The sequence below is a fragment of the Antechinus flavipes genome, chromosome 1 (assembly GCF_016432865.1).
Source record: "Antechinus flavipes isolate AdamAnt ecotype Samford, QLD, Australia chromosome 1, AdamAnt_v2, whole genome shotgun sequence".
Classification (NCBI taxonomy): domain Eukaryota; kingdom Metazoa; phylum Chordata; class Mammalia; order Dasyuromorphia; family Dasyuridae; genus Antechinus; species Antechinus flavipes.
This window is the reverse complement of record NC_067398.1, coordinates 433,210,599-433,238,357: the sequence shown is the minus strand read 5'-3', so window position 1 is coordinate 433,238,357 and position 27,759 is coordinate 433,210,599. Positions and strand designations below refer to the sequence as shown.

At 32.1% G+C, this 27,759-nt stretch overlaps 1 protein-coding gene across 7 annotated transcripts in view; it reads left to right on the top strand.

Annotated features, from left to right (window-relative positions):
• Window positions 1-293: 293 nt before the first annotated feature.
• RALYL (RALY RNA binding protein like) overlaps window positions 294-27,759 on the top strand; it is an 801,687-nt gene continuing 774,221 nt past the window's right edge. Inside the window, exons 1-2 of one of the 7 annotated variants that reach the window (XM_051969972.1) lie at window positions 715-802; window positions 1,571-1,661. The gene's annotated coding sequence lies outside the window, so the exon portion shown is untranslated. Of the gene's footprint in view, window positions 803-1,570; window positions 1,662-27,759 lie in introns of all 7 variants that reach the window. The other 6 variants (XM_051969969.1, XM_051969970.1, XM_051969968.1 and 3 more) reach the window with 6 other exon arrangements.

Genomic DNA, 27,759 nt, shown 5'->3' with positions numbered 1-27,759 from the left:
AGCCCGACAGGACTGGGGGCAAAAGAGTGGGAAATCAAGGATAGAGTTAACACTCTAACTTAGCGGAGGGAGGGGACGAAGATGGGAACTTCTCTCCCCAACCCTAGGGAAGAAAAATAAATAAATAAAGGAAAAAACCAACACCAAGTTTGAGGTGAGCAGCAAGTTGTGGCACCTCCTCTCTCCCTCTTCATCCATCCCCCCCATCACACACACACACACACACACACGCACACACACACAGATGCGCACACATACAGAGCGGCGGTAGCATCAGCAGCTGCTGCGTGTGCTCCTCTCCTGGCTCGGCTCAGCTCCACTCTGCTCCCTTTCTCCTCTCTCCCTTCTCCCACTCCCCGGCGCCCTGACTGTCTTGTGCGTGTGCGTGTGTGCGTGTGTATGTGTGAGTGTGTGTGCTCGGCTTCAGCGTGAGGGGCACCTGCTCGTCTGGGCTGCACAGCAGAGGCTGCCGCGGCTCTGGCTCTCGCGAGCTGCCCCTCCTGCTACTGCTGCTGTTTCTGCTGCCGCCGCCGCCGCCGCCGCTCCCGGGGCTCCCGGCGCCAGTCTCCTCGCCGCTGCCGCTGCTACCGCCGCCGTGCGAGTGAGTTGGGATCGGTGGGGCTTCCCCCCTTCGCTGCCTTGCTCCTTCCCCGCCTGCCTGCGAGTCAGTCTGGCTCCGAGTCACGTGTCAGTGCCTGAGGCAGAGACTGAGAGGAAAAAAAAGCGCTTCATTCCTTCTTCCACCGCCATACTGTATTTTATACTAAATCTCATTTTTATTCCAACATTTTACTCCCGCTCGGTGAGTACCTTCTCAGTGGCATTCTTGTCCTCTCTCTTTTTTTTTTGTCCTTTTTTTGTTTTTTTGGTTTTGTTTTTTTGGTTTTTTCTTCTTTTTTTTTTTTTCCACCTCTTTGATTATTGTTTAAATTGGGAAACCTGGAGGAGCATGGTTTTGAGCCTTTTCCTGAATACAAGTTTTTATAGCATGCGATGGTACTGTAGACAAGGCGCTGTGTCTGGGAGTCCGTGGCCACTGTGCCGCTGGGAGAGACTCCCAAGTCCAGCAAAATATGCAACTGGTTTTATGGAAAAGCGATGTGAAGTATGATGCCTATTTTTTTCATGTTAAAAAAAAAGCATGTTTCTAACTCTTTTTGCAGACTATTTTTCCGATGTTATTTTTGTATAGGTGGGATTTGCGAATGCATTTTACGGCAGTGTTTACAAGAGTTTGTGGTCTTGCAATACTGGTGCAAGCCACTGAGCACAAGACGTTAATTTTATTTTTGTTTCCTTTTTGAAGCCAATAACAACAAACCGTTTTTTCCCCCTTACGTTTTTGATACCCTTTTATAATGTGAAACTTTTCTTGCAGCCGGTTACTGGTATCATTTTTTAAGCAAAATACTTTTTCCCCCTTTAAAATAACTATGACTTTTGCACATTTGACTTTTTTATTAAAAAAAAGAAAACAACCGAGATAATTTTATGATAGATATCCCTATATCTATTTAATCCCTCCTTCCTCTCCCCCCCCCCCTCCCCATACATTTTCAAATGATGGCAGTGGAAGGTTTTTCTGGAAAAAAAAATGAAGTGCGGTTTGGTTTCCTTGTCAACGGAAGATGAAGTGAACAACTGAGCATCTCCCAGTGCAGGTACTTCATCTCCTTGTAGGCGTTTCCACTGTTTGTAATGACAATACTAGTCAAGGGAAAGAAATGTGTGTGTGTACGTGTGTGTTTCCACACACATACAAGTATAGACTAAGCAAGCTTTCGAGAAAAACCCTTGTCTGCAAACCAGTGGAGGCAAAACTAAATTCTACTGCCTTCGGATCGTTTTGGATGTGCGCAAAATACAATCCCTTCCCCTCCTTCCATTGAGCCCAGGTCGGCTAGACTGCGTGTGGTTTCTGTGCTACTGTAAAGGGCTGGTTGGAAAAAGAGGATTGCCAAGCTGGCGATGTAAGTTCTGTTTAGGGACACTTTTAGAGCAGAAAAGAATTCGGGTGGTGGATAAGAAATCAGACGTTGGGCTGCGCAGGGATGGCCCATTTGGGGAGTGCTGGAAATGGAGAAAGAGGCAACAGCAGTCTTTCTGAGAGGGGTTGGCTTTTTGCCACCCGAGGACCTGAAGCATGAAACATTTTCCAGAACCTTAAGGATGCTCCCCTCGCCTCAACCCCCATAACTCCCATTTCTCCTTTTTGCAGTGGGTAAACAACGCAGTAGGTCCTCCCCATCGTGCTTTGGCCTCTCCTAGTGCTTGGTTTCAGAATTTTTTTTTTGCCTTTTTTTTTTGTTTTGTTTTGATAATTATTAATGCTACTGTCTGCCAGGGGATCGGGAAGTAGTTACTTTCCATGACGGTCACCTAGAGTTCAATATTGAGGGAGAAGCTGTTACTTTGCATTAATGATACTTAGCTGCTGAACAGTTCAAGATAGTCCTTCATTTAAAGAGATATCATTTAGATTCTGCCCTTTTCTCCCCCAGGAGAATGTGATATGGAAAGCTTTCTCCTGAGAGTTTATTTAGAAGGTGATGTATTTCAGGATTTTATAAAAGTTGAAGTCTTGAGTGTTTGATATATTCTATGAGGTTTATGCTTTCTTATGATGATATGGGTCTCCTATATAACCTAATGCCACTTTTCAAAGATTTATCAGTTGGTCATAAAAGCCTTCTCTGCACTCAAAACTTAGAATCTCTGCTAGAGAGCCCTTTATTTTAAAGGAATTGAAGGAAGGAAGAGATATTCTGCATTTTAAAAACCAAGAGAATAATTTTGTGGAAATTCAGTTGCCTGGTGCACTTTTTTGTATATATGTGAACATTAACTTTTTTTTTTTTCTTGACTAAAAAGTTCTGGAACAGATTCTGCAGTTTGGAATCATGCTTCTGCCTAAATAGAAGCTGATATACATATAATTATAGAATCATAGATGTTTATTCCTAACATTATAGATGTTAGATTTTCTTCTAGATACCTGTACTGTAGACTAACATGACATTCAGTTGGGCTTTCAGAAGATAAAGCTTTATGGTTTATGCAAAGTAATACTATTATATTTCCTTTGTAATTTGTGAATTTTAAAATTCTGTACATACTTTTAAAATAATTTTCATAGTGAAGATTTCAGAAATGCAACTGCTCCATTATTTTTTTTTTTTTTTGCTCCATCATTTTCTACAAAAGTTTAAAACATTTTAGAATATTCTGAAAGCTACTGGTCAAAATACACTTGCATGTTAAAGATTTTAGAGAAAAATACAGTCAAAATAAGTCAAGTATTTTGAAATTTCAGGCTACTTCTCATTTACAAATAGTCCTTTTACATTTACATAAGGAAGGTATTTTATGACTTGAATTATCAGACTTTAATGTTCTGAGATACATAAGCATAAAAAGACTGAGCATAAACATTATCAAATCAACCTTAATGTTATCATATTCTGTGTCTATAGACATATATACACACATACATTTACATATATACATTATATATACACTCATAAATGTAATATACATATTGAAAATTCGTTATTAAAATAAAATATTTTGTAATGTGCAACAATTGAAGATATAAAAAAACAGACCAGTCACTTAACTATTTTGTTAGTTACTTATCTGTTTCCTGAGATAATGCTTTTTAATTTACGTTTTGTTATTATATTTTAAAGGTGCTGGATAATGTGGCTATGTGTAATGACATATTTGTAGTATGAATGAACATCAGGTCATCTGATTCTTGTTCTCAGTGCTGGAAGCTATCAAAACTGAATATTCCCCAAGAGCATTAATTTATCCCATGGTTGCAATAAAACACCAGCAATACTAATGTTTCCATGTGACACTATAACTATGAAGAAGTGAATAGGAATGTTCTTATTCTACTTATGATGGCCAAAGGCTATATTTATGACTACAGTATTTAATTCATATTGAGACTTTTAACAATGTTAAATTTTCATGGTTTCATTATATATGCATCTATGTTCATTCTTATGTCACCCATTAGAACACTTTTAATTGTAGACATTTTTTTTCTCCAAACTAGATTTTTTAAACTTTCTTTTCAGTTAACTATGCAGTATTGATATTTTCTTCTATTTTATGAGTTTTCTGGTCTTTTGATCTTATAAACTGAAACACTTGAATTAGCACCACCTACTGGTTACTAGTAGAAGTATTTATCCATTTAGCAACATTATCCTATTTTTATCAAATCATTAGATTACCATGTATTTTCTATCAGGGAAATATCCTGTTTTAACATAATAAATTAAAATGCCCATCAATGAGTCCAGCAACTAGTTTGGTAAATACTAGTAGTGTCTTTTGATGTTTTTCACTGTACCTCAATGGGGGGAGGGAGGGAAGCTTAGGACAACTTCAAAACTCTACTATTTTTTAGTGTTTTGTAATCACAAATATAAAGATCTTTGAAATATGTCAAAAATTAATTGAATTTTAAAATTTTCTTCTGGTTTTTGAATGATCATGTTAGACACTATACTATATTCCTGGTAGAGAGTACATTCTGAAAAATATATTAAATTATTCCCCTTTTTTTTAAAAAGGTATTTTATAAATTAAGAGCTCCTCCTCCCATTATTGGGGAGAATATAAAACATTTTTAATATATTCCATTTTATTTTCACATCAGAGTCAGAAATGCCATACTTAGAAATATTGTTTTTTTTTTTTTTTTTGATTCATTGCCTATTTAAAAGTTGCTGTTCAGACTGTGTCATTTAACTTGTGTTAGTTTAAGGGGAAAATAATTTAAAACTTTAATAAGGAAATGTACTCCCTTAAACATATATTTGGAGCTTTAAGAAATATCTTACCCATAAGAAAGTTATTTCAGTTTTCTACAGAAGACTAGTGGTAGAAGGAGCTACTGCATTAAGATAATTAAATCTTTCAAATAAAATATTTTTAAATGAGATAAGTATAAAATATGCTCATTTTAAAATAAATTCATTTCCTAAGAATTTAAAATCTTATCTATTGTTATTGTAAATCCTAAAGTTAAAAAATTTACTAGGTGATTTAATATTATTTCAGCAATAGTTTTTTAAGCAAAATTAGTAATTTACTAATGCATCTGTAATCATTATTCCAAGAACTTATGATGAAATCAAGCACCATCAATCCCAAAGTCCATTCTCTTGAAAACAGTCTGCTTGAAAGGTTACATGAAAGTATCCAGAGAAAAAAGAAAATCAATGGATGTATGCATAGAATAATCAAACACACATACTCACAGTTCTAAAGATCCCATTTCTAGGGTTGGGAGGAAGAAAGAAAAGAAAAGGGGGAGGGGAGTTATATAATAACTTTATCATAGCTAAAAGAACTACCAAGTTGTACAAAATAGATTTAACGATTCATATACAATTATCTTTTCTTGTTTTTGTTATAGAAATGCTTGCTTTATGTCATAAATTTAAAATTAAAAAAGAATATTGCAGAAAAGAATGATCATAGTTTGTTTATTGTTTAATGATTATGAAAACCCCTAAGTAGGCAGAATATTAAATAAATGTGCACTTTAACAATTGTGTAGAAATCAAAACAGCAGAATTAGAAGGGAAAAGGTATGCATTTATAATTGTTTCTATAACAAAATAATGCTGAACGTTTTTGATTACTTGGTAATTATTTTTTTCTTTACTTTTTCATTCTTGAAACCTTTTATTGAATCTGGAAATCCTTACTAACAAAACAAATATAATGATGCCTTCACTTCTTAAATTTATGCTATTCTTCTTCTGATACCTTTTGTGTAATGCAATATTGTACTATAAAAATATTTAATTTTTCTTCTTAAGTTTTACTATGTAACAATAGCATGACTTTTATTTTTAATTTTAAAATTTTAATTTTAAAACCTTTTTTCTTGATGTGGGAGGCATATTTAATTTGGTGTCAGTTCTTTATATTGTACAAATTTGAATTTTGGTTCATTTCATGTACCATAAATCCTCTTTTCAAAATCAAATTCTTTGATTCATTATATCACTATTTAACAATTATTAAAGGCAAAGTGGCATTTTAAATTAGTTGCCAAATTTGAAAGCTGATAGACAATTAATTAGTCGTACTGAAATTTACCCTTGTAAGGTAAAATAAACTCCATTAACAAGAGACTTTTAAGTATCCTAAAGTTACCATGACATTATTTTAAATAATTCTTAAAAGATTGTTTTAAGAAATACCTTTGAAGAAAGAAAACTAAGTAAATCCAAGAAATAGATAATAAAGTCGATCTATCTATCTTTATATAATCTATTCAAAACTTAAGTTGGTTTTCATTAGTACCCCATAAAAGCTTTTTTGTTTTTTGGTAGTTCTTTCGTATTATACTTTAGAAACAATAATGATAACAATGGTAATATATCTTCCAAATATTTTCAGCAGCTAACGATGTATATGACTTTAACATTTGCAAAGTACTTTACATTGCATTATTAGTGCTATTTCTCATGCTTGTTCAGCAGATGAGAAAATTAACCATAGTTGGTCATAGAACTTGTGGCAGATAAACCTTTATTCCATGAGTTGGACAGTGTCATTCTTCATCGACGGATTTTATATTTATGTGTCTATATGTGTCTATGTATGTGTGTACATATATAGAATACATATTTAATGAAAACACATGTGTATACATATATTTGTATGAAACACATGTGTCTGCTGTCTTTCTATCTACTTTGAGGGGAAATAGTGATGTTCATTTCAAAGTACTCTAACATACCTGAGCATACCTGGTGCACTCTATATGTATTAATGTGAAACTGAAGTTTAAAGAATAATTTATTGTCTTCACCAGGAAGACATGTGAGATGGGATAAATATTTTCATAATTTTAGGAGATCAAAATTTTTGTGAAGTGGGGTAATTAAAGGTAAAACCAAAAGTGTGGGTTTAATTTGGTGTGGTTATTATCATATGGACCTTTGAAGGCCATGAATTGTGATTTTAAAGTATGATTATGCCATTTCTGGGCAGGTAATGGATTGTCCTGAATTCATTGTTTTATGATATGGATAATTTGTCATTTAGGAGATTTATCCATCAATTGGATTTCTGGGACATCTCTACATAAGGAAAGAATTGTTTTATAATCAGTATTCAGAATAGATACTTATCCTGCATGGACACCTAGGAGTTTTATAAATAATGAAGAGAGATTTGTGCATTAAACATTTTTGTAATGTAACATGTTAAAAGTGAAATTTGCTTAAAAAATAAATAAATAAATAAATAAGAAAGAAAGAAAGTGAAATTTGCTTCATCAACATATGCATTATATTTATTGAATATTAATTACTTTTTGTAAACTTCATCAAGAACAACAATAATTTAGGATTTGGGGAAACTTTATATTTGTTTTAATGAACATTTTGTAAATAGCAAGAAATTTTAGAATCAATTTGAGCTTGGATTAAAGCTGAAAATTGTTTTTTTTTTTAAATTACTCATTAAAAAGAAGTTCCATTTAGCAAAGAATGAAGAACTTTAAAGGTGGTGGGAACAGTATTTAAAATTTCCCATGTAAACCTAAAGAAGACCATCTTCCATATAGGTAATATTATATAGGTGTATGTATGTATTATAACAAACAGAATGAATCTTCCACATAGATACTGTATGGTATCTATATGGAAGAGGGGCCCCCTTATTTTTATACTTAATGTATAGTTTAAAATATGTTTTAATAGATATTTTTTTTGTTGATACTGGTTAAAAAAAAATAAGTAAATTGTGATTCTGATTTGTGAATTATTGAAACATAGTATGAACATGACTGGACCGTCTAAGGAGAAATAAGAAACTACAGAGCATGTTAGTTACCTTGGTTATATCAGGTGTTATTAGAAGAAGTTCTAATATGCTTCGCAAATCTAAAGATCTTCTGTAAAGGCATAAGTCTCAGAACTGTAAGTGATTGAAGCCATGGGATAGGTATTTGGTTTCCATTTTGTCCCTAACCCAATTTTGTGAATGAGGCAAATAACTATTTCTATAGGAATTTTTTGTTTTCTTTTTTGTTATTTGAAAGAATTTAATTACAAGAACTGTAAGTTCCTATACTCCTAAAATTATAAATATATTTATTATTAGGTGGCATAGTGATTAGAGCATATGTCAGGAAAAATTGAGTCCAAATATTGGCTCAGACACTTACTAGCTATGTGAACTTTAGCAAGTCACTTATCCCCGACTTCTTCAACAACAACAAAGAAAATTATAAATATAATTCCATAGTGAAACTATCTAGAGTCTAGGAATAGAACAATCAATAAGTGTTTACCAGATACCTAGCACTTTGCTGGGCACTGTGTATGATATAAAGGAAATGCTTGCCTTTCAGGAGTTGGGACTCTGCCTACTGCATTTAAAAAAAAAAATTAAGATACAATTCTTTCATTGCATAAGGTGTCTATAAATGTAGGTGTTGAGCCTGTCTGCCAACATTCACATAACTTCAGAACTTTTAGCATGCTTTTTTTTAAAATGTGTATTTGAAGTGTGAAGTTATTCAAGCTCATTTTCAATAGTTTGTCTTTTAAAAGAATCACACTTTATTAACTTTGTTAACTTCTTAAGGATGCTGCATTTTATAAAATTTGTAGAATTTTATAGAATTACAAAATAGTATCCAAGTAAATAGAAAAAGTGAAAATATTTTATTTACAGAAGGCTTTAAACTCACCACTGGTCATAATGGTATCAGGCCTGGTGTCATAGAGGTATCTCTTGCAAACAAATGGTTACAATGATGATCTTAGTATTATTTTTGTCATAATTGTGATTATTTTCTTTATGAAATAAATTCCCTCGTGACTTCATAGAAGATATTAAGTAATTCTTAGCACATTTAATTTAAATGTTAATTTTTCCAAATGATTATGAGGATTTAAATGTGTAACTCATAGAAAATATATAGAAAATGGGATAAATAATTGGTTATTATACTTGTGTGTCTTCATCAGTGTTCATAAATTATTTTCCAGAAAAGTTTGATGAAATATTATTTCTTGATAAAATGTTATTATTATAAAAATTAAATTATCTCAACACATACAAATATGTATTTGTTTACATATGTATGTATAAACACATATGTATATGCGTATATATATACATATATATATATATATATTCAATTTATGTTTATATACACCTATAGTTCTAAGCCTGAGATTTGATCAGCATAGGACATTTCTAGTGAGAATTTCCTCCATGGATGCTTACCAGTCACTGACCTGTAACTTAGTCTTGGAGATTTGTAAAGGGGGGTATGGAGTAGCACTTAGAGGTTAAGTGACTTACCCACAGTCAAAACAGGAATCTATGTCTAAGACAGAGCTCAAACCAGTCACTGTTGTCATTAGGTCCAGCCAGCTAACCATTATGCTATGTGGCCTTTAATTAATTATACCCAATTATATTATGAGATTGCAAAGTAATATTATTAAAAACATTTTAAGAGTATAGAACTGGGATAGAAGTTGGAAAATCTAAATATGGTTGAGAATATAGAAAATGAACCCATACTGTGCAAACCACATTGGGATACAATTACTGGTGCATTGAAAAATGGTCAGCATTGGTGATTAGCCGAAGTAGATTAGTTCTTTCTGGGATATTTAGTGGTTTAGCTCCTTGAATGGTATTCTGCCACTTTCATTAATGGTCCTGTATAACAATGTCCATTGTGACATGTGTGAATTGGTTGTGCTGTTTGAGCTCAAGCATAGGGAAATGAGGCATGTGTTGATTTTTTTTTTCTTTGTGACATTTTAATGTGTATTCGTTAAGCACACTGAATATATAGACTCAATTCTGTAGAGGATTACAGAGTCCTGTGGCTATTCAAATGCAGCATTTTACACTGTGCACATACTTGGCATGCCATTTCTTTGGCAGAATTTTAAAGTTGTAATTTTTAAGTTATGTGGTAGAGTATGGGTTTAGCCAGGGAGGAAAGATAGAACAATATAATCTGTTCAAGGCAATATAAGTCAATTCTAGATTCAAGATATCTACCTCATTTTCTGAAGAAAGATGTGAGATATGTATCTATATATACATGCACACACACACACACACACACACACACACACACATATATATATATACACAAATACTGTATCCCTTTGCTAATAGATGGAAGTATAAATCTATGACAAATAGGGCCTTTAAGGAGTGAATCAGGGAAGGTTAATTATTTAAATTTAAAAAAAAAATTTGAACCATAGATTATGGAAATGAAATCAGCAACAAATACTTAAACTCACTCTCACATTTGTTGTCTTTATAATAGTTATCATTATATTCTGCCATTCTAATGGTGACTTCAGTTAGAAGAATCCTGGAAAAGAGTATCCTGAATTCCAGTTTAGGAGAGAGTTCCAATTTTCCTTTTCTCATTGATTTGTTAATTACTCATGAAGGAAATGGAGATAGGTCTTGGAAAGAGATGAAGTTTAAATAAGACAAGACTGCCATCAATAGAAACTATGTTCTTGAAGAGGACAAAGCAGCTACATATACAATATTACCAGGCAGGTATACTCGAAAGATAAGAAACCATGTGGTATATGAGAACTCCTTTAGTTTGATTTATATGGAGATTGGTAAAATTTTACAAAACCTTTACATTTACACTGAAGCATCTTGTAAAAGTAAATGCAATACAAATATGCAATATTTTTCCACACTTATATACATTTTATAGTTTTGCATATGATATATTTTATACCTGTAAAATGCCCTACAGGAATTAAAAATAAATCTCCATTGTTAATGACTTTTTATTTATCAGCCCTTCATTGCTTATCTCCTCTCTAGGAATGGATATGTTGACTGATGAAAGTGATGATTTTCTTTTTAAAGTTATTTTCATACTTAGTATATTCACACAGTTGAAATAGTGATATTTTGAGGATAAGATATGGCATGAGTATGTCTTAAATTTATTTTCTAAAGACAACACTATGATAGTACTTAAACAAACATTATATAAGCATTTTTTACCTTGCTTTCCTCCCTTCCTCTCCATCTTTGTTGAATAGTTAAAACATTTATAATAAACACCTTTTTTTCCCTAAAACAAACAGACCCTAAATGGCAACATTTCTTAATTGGAAGCTTTAATTTCTGCTATGAGAGATCATAGTGAGGGCAAATTATTATTAGTTAAGCAATAGAGTTCATAAAAACCCAAGTATCCCATTGATAACTATATAAATTAATTCACTCAGTTCTGCAGTTCTCTAGTAGTGTCTCTATTTTGTAGAATCTAAGTATATTCTCCTAAATTGGAGCTAGTAGTTCTATCTAATCTAAAATATTTTATTAATTGCATAAAACTGAAATGAGTCCTTGGAGAAGATACAGTAATACCAGAATTGTTCAGAATCTGCCTGGAGAGCTTAGCCTCAGTTATTGAAGAAGTATTTTCCTAAATTAATTCTATGATGATGGTTCCTTGAGGATGTATATTGTGAATTACTTCATCACTAAAAAGAAAAATTATGTTATTTCCAAATTACAGACTGACAAGCTTATTGTACATTCCTTCAGAACTGCCAAATATGGTTAAAAAAATATTTCAGGACAAGACTTTGTAAAATACCATCACATACAAGGAACATGTAGGCACTTTTTTCATCCATTACTGCTTACTATTATTTTTTCTTTACTGAACTGAGAAAACGGTTAAGAACAGCCTTTTATGTACATTGGTATGAATGCGAATATTGTCCTTTGAAATGTCCTAAAAAGAGACTTTAGTTGGGCACAGTTATACAAGTGTAATATCAATCTCAGGCTATCAGTACTTTTTTGGAATATGAACTTATTTGCCTGGAAAGCTGAACATCTGATTAATAGGCACTTTGAGTACAGGGAAGTCCTGGAGAAGGAAACTGCCTCTACTAATGTAGGTCAGCAACTTCTCTAACATTGCTAGAATCCTCAGAAGTTAAATACCATGTACAGGATTCCACAACTTGTATGTTTTAAGGGCAGGAATTATCTTGGTTCAGTGACTGGTTCTTTATTCACGATATGCTACGTTGCTTCTCCATCAGATTACTAGGAAATTAAAATGAAAATAAAATAGGAGGGAGGAAACAGCCCACAATGAATCTCCTAAAACAAAATCCATAAACAGCTACAGATATAACAAAGAAGGATATCAGTAGATAAATCAATAGTTTAAAAGAGAGAATAAATATCTAAAGGGCTGGATGATAGTGTTGGGTTCCAGGAGAAACCCCAAAAAGGTTGGGTTCCAGACCAGTATAGTTATATTTCTCAAAAGAATTTGCAACCTTGGACTCCATTTCCAAGTAAAGGGACAAATTATAATTTTAATGCCAATTAAAGTGTGCTAAGTTCTAAAGGAAATTAGGAAAGAACTAGGGGCAAGAAAATACATTTATAGGAAAAAGAGAAACCAGGAGCTTCTTGTCACTGATATGCTAATTTTATGGCTTACAGGTGGAGTTGAAGAGTGATCTGGTTTCGACTTTGTATACAGGTGCAATACCCATAATTCTTGGGCAGAGTTCAAGGGGGGAATCTTCGGGAAATGTGTTTTTAGGTTTGAAAAGTCACTAGGTCAAATGGCAGACAACCAATTTTGTTCTGCACCTGCATCAACTTTAAGCATCTCATTATTGTTGTTCACTAGATTCAGAAACTCTGTTATCACTGACTAACAGGCTGTTATCTGATAGCCAGCAATATTTGTAGCCATAACATCCTAGTTATATAGAATAAACTGGGACAGGATAACCTATAGGAAGAAATATATATTTTTCAATTATATCATTCCCAAGAGCAGGTGGACTTCGGGTTATTGCTAGGTCTCTCCTAGAAGCTGGGCCACATCAATAATAATAATACCTGCATTATCTGCGATACATCTATTTCAAACACAGAGCTTTGTGATAATAAAGCAAATTGGAGGGGAATTTATTTTAAGGAGATAAATTTAACCTTATATTAAAATTTGGTGGAAAGTGACTATTAGAAGAATGTATTTTATTCAGGAAGGATAATAGAGTGCTATTGTATAACTAGAAAAGTCTGGACACATATAGGAATGATGGAAATGATTTGGGTATGACTCAATGGAATGACTAAGTGAAAGGATTATGGAAGGAATATGCAAAAAATCCCCAATTGAACAGAAAGGAGAAATCAATGAGTTCCAGATGTATGTATTAAAAGGGATCAGTAGTGATCAACTATCCAGGTATCTAACTGAATTGTTTCTGCTAAAAGTAAAGCAGGAAATACAATGTTAAGTTGCTTGCGGATAAGTTGATACTTCAGAAAGTAGAGGAATAGCTGAGGGGAATTAATCTTTTAGTCATAGATGTGCTAAATAAAATAGTTGCTGAATAGTGAACTCATGGGAGGAAGTTATTTTGCTATCTTTGATTACCTGATGAATATAAGAAAATGATTAGTGGACATAAATGGATATTTGAGCTACGCCATTGTGTTTTTGTTTGTTTGGGGTTTTTTGTAGAATAGGTTCCAGAGATAAGAAAAAAAAAGGATATGTAGAAACATTTAGACTATAATTCTTGAGGGAAAGTAGTTTCAAAAATGATAAGATGTTCTCAAGAAAGAAGGTCTGATGATAAACACAATATATTCTGGTGAGAAAGAAAAAAGTGAAACTCTCCAAAGGCTAACATTGAAAGGAATTTATTGTTCAACTCAGGTTTTTACAAGACATGAACTGAAGATAGACACAAAGTTAGGTAACAGAGTGAATACAAAGATGTTGCAAATTCTTATGAAGAATAATGACAAGCATACTAAATCCCAGAGTAAATTTAGGCTAACTATAAATGCTAAGAACAATAGCAACAAAAGGGCAGTTCAAAAACCTATGCTGGGAACAAGAGAAAGAGTAAAGAAGGAAAGTGATCTACTATGTAATGAGATCATTACAAAAATGATGAAAAGGAGGCAAAGTTTCTTAACTTTTATTTTGTATTTATCCAAGCAAACAATTTTTAGATTAGGGAGTTCAGAATAAAAAGAAATGGTTGAGGCACCTTAAAAAATAGCTAAGAGAGCAACCACTACCTTTAATTTAAAATATCAGGCTCATATAAACAAGAATATTGTAAGAAATTCTAGATCTGATTATTAAGCAACTATTGGTGATATTTGAAATTTATGAAGAAAGAGATTATGTCAGGTTGAGAATAGAAAAATAGAAGTCTTGCTTTTGTAAAATGAGAAAGGACAAGGATGCCTAAAATTATAGCACTACAACTGACTTCTTTTAGTATCACAATTCTAGAAGACATTATTAAAGGATGTTTTGTGACCACTTAGTTAAATGATGATCACTGTGATGGTGGTTCAAGGTGATCAAGAACAAGTCATGGCAGACAAGATGGATTTCAGAATAAAATTTGATATAATCTGTCATTTTATCCTTGCAGATAAGATAGAGAAGTACAGATAATTCTGTAGTTATGTGGAATTAGGATTATTCAAATGACCAGGTATTAAGTGTTATCATTGATAGGTCAGTAGTATCCAGGAAATAAGTTTCTAGTAGAGTCCTGGCCTCAGATTTTTGGTTCTGTGCTATTCAGTGTTTTATTTTGGTTTGTTTTTTAATCAGTAAAATGGATAAAGGCATTGATGGCATGCATGTTCATCCAGTTTGCAGATGAGAAAAACTTGAAAATAATAGCTAACTGGTTTAATGACAACAATGAAATACCAAAAGATTTTGATATATAAATATCTTGTGTCAAATCTAAAAAGCTGAAATTGATAGGGATGGTTACACAGTTTTAAAAAAAAGAAAAGAACTATCCCAAAGTTTAATTGGTAGCCTATCAAGATAGTAAATTTCCCTTCTTTGGAGATCTTAAAGATGTTGAATGGCCTTTACTGGACAGTAGAGGTTTCTATTCAGGTAGAATTGGGACAAAAAGGCCAACAAATAACTTTCTCAAGTCTGAAATTTCATTCTTCTATGTATCAGGACTTTTTTGCTATAATCAGGAAGGAAGAATAGCTATAGGTGAAGTATAATTAGAGCCTTAAGTAATATTAAAGCAGGATTCTGTCATTCATCAGATGTGGGTTTTTTTCCTTCTTTATTGAAACAAGCTAGTAAAATTATTAGATTAATTGGGTACATTTTAAAAATGTGAGACATTAAGACAAACATCCTCTTCATCTTGGTGATATAATCTTATCTGTGACTAAACTGTTAAGTATATTGGCTTTTTTTGCGGCAAAGAATACCACCACTTTGTTCACAAGAAAATTTATGTATCTAATAGAGTTATACCAATATTAAATTGTTAATCTTAAACAAACCTAACAGATCAAATCATTTGGATAGGGAGAGAAGTTTTTTTGAGTTATTTTATCCTAAAGATACAATTGTTCTTATATAATTGTTCCAAAAGAAACCAAACCCATTTCAATGTGGACAATTTTGCCTACTTCACGTCTGACATCTAAATCATTTTTTTAAATAACCCTCTAATTAACCAGTTGAACAGAACAGTTAATCTCTAGTTGCCTCAGTTTCCTCAATTGCAAAGTGTAAATTGTTCTTGTCAGTATTTTTGTGAGGAGCAAATTAAATAATATTTGTAAAGCACTTAGCACAGTACCTGATACAGAGTAGGAATTCTATAAGTGTTAGTAATTATCATAGTATTATTGTTGTTATCTACAAATACATAGCATTTGTTGGAAAATTAGAAGCAGACCTGTGAAGGAAATAATAATTAATTAAATTAATGAATGAAGTTATACTAGATATGAAAATAATTCCCAGTTCAGTCATTTGTACCACTAATATCTGAGGGTGAGAAAATAGCCATTATTGCAGCTTTCTTTACATAATTAAAACTGTTCCTCCAGGATGAGCTGTATGATAGTCTTGATTAGATTCTTCGTTGAGTTACAATAACAGAAGGGAATTGCAAGTATTGTTCACCTTCTTTTGATTCTTCAGTGGGGCTGCTAGCATCCCAACATTCCATAAGACACTAAAGAATGGAGAGGCTGGTAGAGAAGAGTATATTAGTGTATTCCCTTTCAGTTTATATATGTCATTTTAAGCCCCCAAATAGCCCAAGCATTAAATGTCCAAAGTATCTTCTCACTTTGACAGGCACCTGAAACTTTTGGAACTTATTTAATAACTTCAAAAGAAATTATCAAATATAATATACATATAAAATAATAAGTTTCTAAAATTCATTGTTCACATACTAATATCAAATGTTATTTACATTATAAAATAAAATAATTAACATACTGCATTATATATTGGGAGTGTATAGGTCTTCTAATTAATTGAATGTATGATTTCTACCAATATTATATTACAGTACCAACACTGTAGGAGATTTTGTTTAGAAAAAAAGTGATAATTGTAAAAACAATAAAAGGAGTTCAGAAATACCTGTGTTTCAATTGAAAATACATACATACATATATACATATATTATCATTGTAGCGAATTTCATTGACAATTTTTAATGTATTACTGACTTTTGAAAAGAAATTAAGAGTAGGAATATGCATACATTTCTTGATTTTTAACTGAAATTTTGAAATTATTTTGTCTTCAATTTAAAAAATTTCTAGATAATATCATTCATTATGTATAGCCCCTTTTTTTACATATCAGGAAATCGAGGCTTAGACAGGTCAAGTAACTTTTCCCATGATCACAAAAATACTAAGTGAAAGAGCATAAATTTGAATCTAGATTGTAGGATGCCACTTAAATATCATTTAATTTCTTCAGTCTCATCATCTATACTATGTAGGTAAAAAACTAGATGGTATTTAATTCTCTAATTAATTTATTTTTCCTAATTGCCCTAATTAATTTAATTCCCTAATCTAACTCTAGCTATGAAAAAAAAATGGAAAAAGAAGGAATAAAATGATAATAGAAACCATAACAAAGACAATATATGTTTCAGAAAAAGCAGTAAACTATGGAATGGTTTTTAAAGTTCTTGATCCATCTTTTTTCTTGCTCAGCATCCTATTCAATTTACAAAAAAATTAACTATGATAACTCCTTTTAGCTCACTATAAAAGACTCACTTGTAGCTTTCACTTTTTATTAAATCTCTTAATGGAAATTTGATGAAATTCATTTTGATAAAAAAGTGAAAGCAAAAAGATTTAATTTTGTTATAGGAAATAATAAAACTATTCAAGATATGTGCTGTTCTCGAGCAATTTGGACAATTTTGCAAGGTTTAATTTTTCAGGTCAATCGGTTATAAAAAGATTATTGCATATACATATATACAATAATCTTTCCACATATATATATGTGTGTATATAAATGAACACATGTATACACATATGTGTGTATATATATATAAAATGGTATTATTTGTAGGGAAGAATTATAGGAGACCCTAGCTGTGAGATTTTTAAGAGAAAATCTTCAAAATCAGGGATAATTCAGTAGTTCAGTAATTCTTCTTCCCTGATTTCCAATGAAATGATATATATATATGAGGAGAGAGAGGAAGAGAGGGAGGAAGAGAGAGAGAGCGAGAAAGAGAGAGATGGCACTGAGAAGAGAGTAAAAGAGTAACAGAAAATTTGTATCCATGTTTCTCTCCAATGGAATAACAGTTTCTTGAAGGCAAGGATTGTTTTTGAAATTATATTTCCCAACATTTAACACAGTGTTTAGCATATGGTAAAAGCATATGGTTGAATTGTTTTTGAATTGAATTTATGATTCTTAAAGGATCATAGGGATCATAGATATAGAAGTAGAAGAAACCTTGGTTCTAATCTAATCTGACCTCAGTACAATTCTAACTCAAATCCTAATTTCACACAAGAGGAAATTCAGGCCCAGAAATTATATGAATAACTCTAATTCACATAGGTACCACATAGGTATAATAGAGGCAGAATTTTGAGATACCAATTTATATGTCATATGAGAGTTCAAATGTGAATTTATTATTCAGTTACTTAAAATTTAATTTTCATAGATTATTATTTATTTTTGGAACAAAATAATACAATCAATAATTAATTACCTAGGATGTATCCATACAAATCAAGATTGTGTCCTTTTGTTACTTTAGGCAAGGCATTTAATTTCTCTAGTTTCAAGTTCATCAACTTCAAAATGAGGAAGCTTTACTCCATGATTTTTAGGGATCCTTTCAGCTCTAAAAAAAAAGTTCAACATAATTTCCCCAATTTAAGTAAGTATTTGAAGCCTAGCAAGATTGTGTTTTCTTCTATATATGCAAATCCACTTAACCAATAGAAACTGAAGTAGCATTCTGAGTGAAATTGAACAGCTCATAAACTTTCATGTATAAATGTATACATATTTAATGTATTAAGAAGTGAAGATGATTGATATTATTAGATATGGTCCTTGGCAACTTAATGGCAACTCAGAAGCTGAACAATGAACAAAATTGGGAAGCGAAAAATTTCCAAGTTTGTTCTAAAAATAGGATTTTACAAATTGGTTTTATTATTTGCTTTGAAATATAGTTTGAATTTCTTTGAGAGTTTTTTTGCCTCTGTTCCTTTAACATAAATAATTTAGAGTTAATTATATGTGATACTAACTTAGTGTATTTAATCAGGCATTATTTTCACATTCTTTCTCACATACCCGACAACACTTTGCTTTAATAAAACTTTCTTCAACATTCAAATTGTTTGCTGGTAAGATAGACATTTAGAAAAGTCTATTCACAAAAAAAAGAATGTTAAGGTTCCACTTAGTCACTTGCAGAAATAAACATCCAAGTTATTGCCAAAATGTGACTTAGTTATTTATATTAATCTTACTCAAAGGTGTTTTTTTTAAACTAAGACCCAAATTGTTGTTATTGGTGTTGATTTACCAACTGTAGTGTAATAAATTCATTATATATTGATTCAGTAGTATTTTTTAATATTTTAGTGTTGTATGAAACCCTGTCACGGCTATAATGGCAAGAAATAGATAATTTGACCTCATCCTATCTTTGTGAATTTATCTACCATTTTTTCTCTATGAATACCTTCTGTTCAGACCAATAACCATATTTGCATCATATTTTCCTGTCAAATATACCCAATCTTTCTGTCTTCTGCTTTTATGTATATGATTTGCCCTATCCCTGAAATGCCTCTTTGCTTTCCAATACAATTACAAATTCTGCTCATCCATAAAGGTCTATTTTAAATATTACCTACTTGATGAAACTTCTGATTCTTTCAGTCATATGTAACCCCTTCTTTCTCTGAGTATCCTATACACACTTTTTAAATATGTCATAGCACAAATATTCTTTCGCAAATTATGAGTACCTATTTTATCACTCTAAATACATTTTAAGGATTTTTTTTGAAAGAAAGGAATTATATAACAAGATCACAAATTTTTTTTAAAAAATTTAATCTTTAGGAGATAGTGCCTTATATGTAATAAGCATTCAGTAAATTTTATTTTATTGAATCAAGTAAATATATACCAGCACAAAGCATACATCTAAATATCAATATGTTGTATGTCTAGCTCCCCATAATTCTCTTTTTAAAAGCATAATTTCATAATTTAGACTGCCCACAATTTGGACCCTCATGGTTATAGTTTTCCATATCTGGCCCTCATAGTTATAATTTTCCAAATCTGTAGCAAATGGAATAGCAAAGCAAAGTTGGAAAATGTAGCAAAAGGAATACTAATAAAATCTCTACCAGCTGGCTTCATTCTTTCATTCAACATGCTTTTAATAGGGACTTATTATGTGTGAAGTATTATCCAGTCTGTTGATTCTTTTAATCAAAAAATCTTTCATTTTGACCTTAGCTTAGAAGTGGTCCTAATTTAATTACATTGGTATTACCTGGAAGTTCTTAAAATTTAGACTGTGCGATTTAGCATGAATTTCCATTGTTCTTTGTTTTGCAGGTAACATCCTTTAGCCTCCAAATAAGCTATTCGTTTTTTACCAGCAAATACACTGAGTAAATTTATGTAATAAAGAATACAATAATTAAATACTAACTTCAAATATTGTAGCAACAAGCTTCTTCTAAGAGGGCTAGAAAATATCTCCATAACAATATTTATAATGACGTCAGGGACTGTTTCCTTCTTGTCTTTTTGTCCTCAGTGCTTCCCCTTCAGGATCTTTGTGTTCATACATATCTGACACTTAATAAAGGTATGTTGAATTGAAGTATTTGCTTTATCTTGGAAAAAAATGTTTACTATATTGCACTGTTGGTTTTTAAAGTGTCTTTGTAATATGGATAATAGTTTATGGTGTGTTTGAAGGTGGTGATGTGTGCGAGGAGAAACTGCTTAAAAGAATTCCATCAATTTTAGTGGTGATGATAATGATGCAGTTGATACAGTGCTGGATAAGACTTTGAATGTCTCTCAGCCTCAGTTTCCTCAGCTGTAAAATAAAAATACTAATGTCATCTATTTCAGGACTATTGTGAGCCTTCAAATAAATGGTATTTGTAAAACCCTTAGCATAGTGCTTGGAACATAGTAGAAGATAAATATCATTCCTTTCTTTTCCTTTTTCACTAAGTTCTTGAAAGTCTTCTTATGTAATATTTTGTATAAGGTTTTACGAATATTACATTCATGTTTGTGTCACTCTTGATGTGTAATTTATGATCAGAGAAGGTAATCATGTGGCCATATCAAGAAAGGAGTTATAAAAGAAGACTTACAAGATTTCTTAAGCATTGGAAGGTTTCATATGGGACCTATTACAAAATGAAAATAGGAATTGCATAGAATGAAAAGCTATAGAAAACTTGGAATAAAATCAATCTGATAAAATCAGTTTTATTTAAATATTTAAAGATTAGTTTATTTATAATAATGCAGTTTTGGGACACTGATGCATTGTTGGTGGAATTGTGAATTCTGCAGAGCAATTTGGAACTATACGCAAAACAGTTATCAAACTGTGCATACCCTTTGATCCAGCAGTGTTATTACTGGGCTTATATCCCAAAGAGATTTTAAATAAGGGAAAGAGTCCTATATGTGCAAGAATGTTTGTGGCAGCTGTTTTCATAGTGACTAGGAACTAGAAATTGAATGAATGTACACCAATTGGTGGATGGCTGAATAAATTGTGGTATAAGAATGGTATAAGAATATTATAGAATATTATTGTTCTGTAAGAAATGACCAGCAGGATGAATACGGAGAGGCTTGGAGAGACTTACATGAACTGATACTAAGTGAAATGAGAAGGACTAGGAGATCATTTTACATTTCAACAGCAATACTATTTGAGGATGAATTTTGATGGAAGTGGCTATCTTCAATGATGAGAGGATCCAAATCAATTCCAATTGATCTGTAATGAACAGAGCCAGCTACACCCAAAAAAAGAAGGCTGGGAAATGAGTATGGACCACAAAATGACATTTCCATTCATTCTGTTACTCTTTGTTTGCATTTTTGTTTTTTCTTCTCAGGTTATTTTTACTTTCTTTCTAAATCTGATCATTCCTGTGCAGCAAGATAATTGTATAAATATCTATACATATATTGTATTTAACATGTATGGGATTACCTGCCATCTAGGGGAGGGGGTAGAGAGAAGGAGGGGAAAAATTGAAACAGAAGTTTTTGCAAGGGTTAGTGTTGAAAAATTACCCATATATATGTTTTATATACAAAAAGCTATAATAAAAAAAAAGAAAAATAATATTGCAGTTTTATTCTCATGGAAAGCTTTTTGCAGTTTAATTCCATGACATTTCCCCACCAGCCTTGTATATTAGGCAAGATATGTGTATTATTTATTTTACCTAAATTTTATTTTGATGTGAAAGTATTTTATGATACTTTTCAAGAGAACTAGAGTGTGGTCAAATCAAGAATTAGAATCCCCGTACTTCCAGAGAGATATGCATGATGTCTTTTGGCTCAGAGGCTAATTATCATTAATCTTAACCATTCAATTCGTTGGTAATTTATTCAGTGCCTACTGGATACATGACATTGTGCTCAGACTTGTTGATGCAAACACTTCCACTCTTTTCCCTCTCCATTTTCAGCTCTTTTTATATATATATATATATATATATATATATATATATATATGTATGTATGTATGTATATTTTTTCCCCCACTAAAGAATAAGCTTCTTGAAGAAAGACATTTTTTACTGTGTTTATATCCAAAATATTAATACAATTCCTGGTACATAGTAAGTGCTTAATAAATGTTTACTGCTTTGCAAAAAATCCTGGCATATATGAACTCTGTCTCTAATTTGATTTTAGGTTTGTAGAAATTATTTGTTATTTCTTTTTCATTCAGTGTTATGCTTCAAAGGAAAAATTGAAGGTATTGAACAGCTATGGAAGTTCTAGAATGTCAGATTAAATATATAAAGAGTAGACATGGAAAAAAATAACTTGATACTTGTTGCAGAATGTTAGTTCTTGTAAAACACAAGGAACAACATTTTTGCAAGTTAAAATGAGCATTATTCTTGAAATGTAAAAGGAGAAAGACAGAAATAGAGAAAAACAAAAAGAGAGAGAGACAGAAGAAGGGACAGAGAGAAAGGGAAATAGAGAGATTATTTGTTCTAAAGAATTGCTTATACAAGGTTGCTTATTATATTTGTTCATATTTCTATTAGGCTGGAATTTTAATTATTTAAAAAAACAAATTTAAATACGTACATTTCCTCCTAAAATTATTATTTTCCTTTTTCAAGGAAAAATATTCTATAAATCTGAATGTGTCGTATTATAATTGTTATAGTGTTGAAGTTGATATTTTAATCACATAATAGTAAGGAAATTCAAAATTATGTCTCCCAGTGCAACCATAATATGACCATATTACAAAAATTACATGCATTAAACATAAAATAGGTTAACACCATATGCTGCAATAGCAAGTACTACATATGAAAGAAAATACTGGTCAATGGGTACTAAGGGAACTGTAAGTTTCAAGTTCTTCACTTTTTTACCATTAATACCTTGACCTCCAAATTGGCTTAAAAATATATTTAGAATTTATTACATACTTGCTGATATTATGCTAGGAATTTATATATAGTTGAATCTCTTTAAACTCAACATAAAAATAGTTCTAGAAAAAAGATTTTTTTTTTTAACTATTCCTGCTCAATAAGGTATAATGAACATATTCTTGGCATCAGGAAGACCTGATGCTAAATCTTGAATCAGATTATTAAAATCATACCCATGAAGTGCTATATAAAGGTGAGCTTATTATTATTATTATTTCTCCAGACCTGCTCACAGGAGGACTTCAATACCAGCCCAAGCCCTGATTTTGGGTGAGGAGTGATGGTCAAAAGAGTCCATTTATTCAAAAAACCTGCAGATTTCTATATCCTATATTTATGTGTACACTTACATAAATACAGGATACTGTGTATGTCTTAACTGTAAGATATTGGGCATGTGGGTCTGTAATATTCTGCTTGTCTTTCTGGAGGTCTTGGGACCAGCCTTCGTTTTAGTAGAGTAATCGCATGGGATAAAGTCCAAAATCTTTATTATCTCCTTCACAGTCTGTCTCCTTTGCCTGGGGCCCTTTTTGGAGGTCTTCCGGAATGGGTCTTGGTTTCAGTGCAGGAGGCAGGAGAGCTACCAGGACAGTCTCTATCTTGAAGTCTCTCTGGCTGAGTTTGTCCACAGTTTATATACTCTATTACAATTACATCATTTACAGTATACTGAGTATAAACCAATAGTTATATCACTAGGGAACCATTCTTTGTTGTAAGAATAAATCAATCATACTGAACTAAAGAACTCACATGCTAAACTAGATAACCATTGTCTTATCAATTCCACTGAGTTAACACCTTGTTGTAGGATAAAATTAATCATATTGAGTTCATGTTGATGGTCCTTCAAATAGAACCTCCTCTCAGTTCTTTTAGTCCTCAAATTCCATTACCTACTGCTCCTCCCTTTCCAACTCACCAACAAATAGGGTTGGTGACATTCTATGTTTCACATATGTATTTTTTCTTTGATTAAAATTGACATTGCTTTATCTGTGATAATTTTACTTTTCCTTATGCCTCACTCTTCCTAAATATATTTTTGCCCACATCTTAGTCTCTTATTCTCCACTTTTTAGTATTTTCTTATATGTTTTTTGTAATGTTGACACATACCTTCAATGAGGATGAAAAAGACATCAAGATCATCTACTATACTGATTGTAAATTATTTAACTTGAAAAGGCTAAAAGCTAAGAAAAAAGTAGAGGGGTACTTGGTGCATAACTTTTTGCTTATAGATGATTATGCACTCAATGCATCTTATGAGACTGCAGTGCAATAAAGTATGGATCTGCTGCTTATGCTAATTTTGAGCTAACAATCAACACCAAGAAAACAAAATCCTTTTATCACTCAGTACCACATCATCCATACATAGAGTCATTGGTCACAGTAAATGGAGAAATTTTGAATACTGGGTGTAAGTTCACTTACTTTGGCAGTCCATTCCAGAGCTGTCCATATAAATGATGAGATTGATGCATGTATTTCCAGAGCCAGTTCAGTAGTTGGAAAGTTTTGAAAGAAAAAGTGTGTAAGAAAAGAGTTATAAAGCTGCACACCAAATTAAAGGTCTAAAGATTAGCTGTTACTTTGATTTCCTTGCTGTATGCTTGTCAAATCTGGATAGTCTTATCAATACCAAATCAAAAAAACAAAAACAAAAACAAAAATCCTGAACTACCTGCACCTGTCTTGGGAAGATCCTAAAAAGTATCTAGCAAGATAAAGTATTGGACACTGAGATTTAGAGCTAAACTGACAAGCATTCAAACTCTTTTGCAGAGAGAGCAATTCCAGTGGACTACATAATTTGAATGCAAAATGAACTTATCCAAAAGAATATTTTTCAAAGAACTTGCACAAGATAAGTAGTGGTCAGAAGAAGCAATATAAGAACCACTCTCAAGGTATCTTAAGAATTCTAGCATTGATTTTAAGACATGGAAAATGCTGACACCGGACCATCCAAATCAAAAGCATGTCCAAATCAAAGAAGGTGCAATACTGTGTTCCATGAGCAAAATAGAATAGTAGAAACACAAAGGAAACATGAGCTGTGCAAATCCAGAGCAACTTCCACCCTAAATTTTCTTATAGACCACTTTTGTCCTATTTGTGGTAGTACCTTTCAAATTTATTTTGGACTGATCAGCTTTTAGCCAAACATACCATACACTGACCTTAACATAGTGATGACATTGTTCTTCTTGGATAACAAAAGTCCAACAACAATCCCTGCTATTACTTCCTTCCTTCCAAAATTTAACATTATAGTTAATCAATTTAACTCCACATTATGATCCAATATTAAATATCTTGCCTCACAGTCTTGTTGCTACTACTTGCTTGTCAAACTTCAAACCTGAATTATTCGCATTTTCTATTTCCTCTGTTTCTACCTGGACTGTTGAATGGAGCTGGAATTGGAATTTCTTTCAATGCTTCAGACTGGCATACTTTATGTTATCTAATTTCAGCAGCAACTGAAAAATTAAAGAAATAATATTCTTAATCTCATTCTCCATAGTGGCTATTGCAAACCCTTCCCTCTTTCCTGAAGTGTTTCATACTTTACTTCCCCAGCATTCTCAACTGAGAACCTCATATATAGGGATCCAAAGGTCAGAATTTACACTTGAATTTTGACTTCTTTTTAGCTTTGTGATTATGATCTATTTATTTTATCTTTTTGATTCTGCACTATGCACTACCCATTTGAGACTTTTTTGGACAAAATACTTTGAACTTACAAGCTATAAGCAACAAAAAATATATTATTAATTTTCTGGGAAGAGAAAACTTTCCTAATTACTTACATGTTTCAAAGGAATTCATCTTCATTAGAAGAAATCATATAGCATTCTTGTTATAATTTAATGATTCAGGTTATAAATGATCAAGGCTTATTTTTTATGATAAACCCAAAACCTGAGATAACCATCTCTCAAATAATTTTAGTGATCCCACTGATAGAGGGAAATAGCTTAAAAGAAACAAACTGCCTGAACATTCATATTTCTTCTTTTCAGGTGAGAGAAACCAGCACAGTATAAGTAAAAAAGTACTTTTAGTTCTAAAAAATCTTCTCAGAGTCTTTTTTAAAATAAGAAGAAAAGAGACAAGGAGGCTCATTTTTCTTCATAAAGATGATGCTCTTGAAGATGCTCCCTGTGACTTGAAACCCATTCCATGTTGATAGAATGTAAACTACATATCAGCACTTATTACTACTGCCCACAGACCTGTCACTTTTCCCCCCAATCTCTATATTTTCCTGATGGGCATATATTTATCCAAACCAAACTGGCCTGCTTTTCATTTGTGCTTTGAACATTATGCTCTGACCATATCAGTTTGTTTATTTTTGCTTTTATACTTATTTTTTATTTCAGCTGTGATGTCTTGTTTTAGGACATAATTTGGTATAATTCTTGAGTTGCATCCTTTGGAAAATTTCTCCTTTGCTTATAAAACATTTAGTATGATAGGGTTATTTTAGGCCATTTTTTTCATGAATTCTTTAGTGAATATTCCTTCCAATATTGCTTTTATTTATTTAGACTCAAAAAATTCTTGTATTTAGAGGCAAAAATAACCTTAAAGACCATCTGGCCAAAATCACTTATTCTGGAGTTGAGGAAACTGAGGCCCAGGTAGGTTGTGCGACTTGGACAAGTAAAAGAAATGCTAAGTAGTAGAGGTACTATGTGAATTCAGATCCTTTTATTTCAAAGGCAATTCTTTCTACTTTATCTACTCCTTTGGATAAATATTTTCCTTTTAAAAAGATTTTCTTGTGTCATCTTCCTAAAATGGCTAACTGGGAAGAAAATATTCTATATATGGAACAATTAATTCTTAAAAATGTGTTCTTATCATTTTTAAATCTTGTTATGCTTACTATTTAAAGGGATGTATATTAAAACTTAAAATTACAAATCTATTATCTTTCTATTTGTTTATGGTCTAGACCTGTATATCATTAGTATGAGCACTGTGTAGAAACCCTCAGTCACTCCTTTAGTGAAGGGACTTGCCCATGACAGAACAGCCAGGATGCATCATATACAGGACTTTAAACCAGATCTTCCTATCAGCAAGACCAACTTACCATGCTACCTCTCAAGATTCTATTGTCTTGGGGCAGCTAGCTGGCACAGTGGATAGAGCACTAGCCCTGAAGTCGTGAGGGCCTGAGTTCAAATCCAGCCTCAGACATTTAATACTTATTAGCTGTATGATTTTAGACAAGTCACTTAACCCCAACTGCCATCCACAAAATAATAATAATAATAATATTGTCTTTCCTCAAAATTTGATCTGACATAATCTTAGGATAATCAATCTAGTTTAGTGCAACACATGCCAGCAAGCATTTGATGAATGCCTACTGTGTAAGAAGCCTTTTGTGCAGAGGACATAGGAAGGGAAAGAGAAAGGAAGAAAATAAGCTTTATTCAAGCACCTATCATGTACCAGGCACTCCTGCTAAAAGATTTACAAGTATTATCTCATTTGATATTTCACAATAACTTTGTTCAGTATTTCAGTAGTGTCTCCCAAAACTTTGGACAGTTTTCTTGACAAAGATACTGTCATGTTTTACTGTTTTCTTTT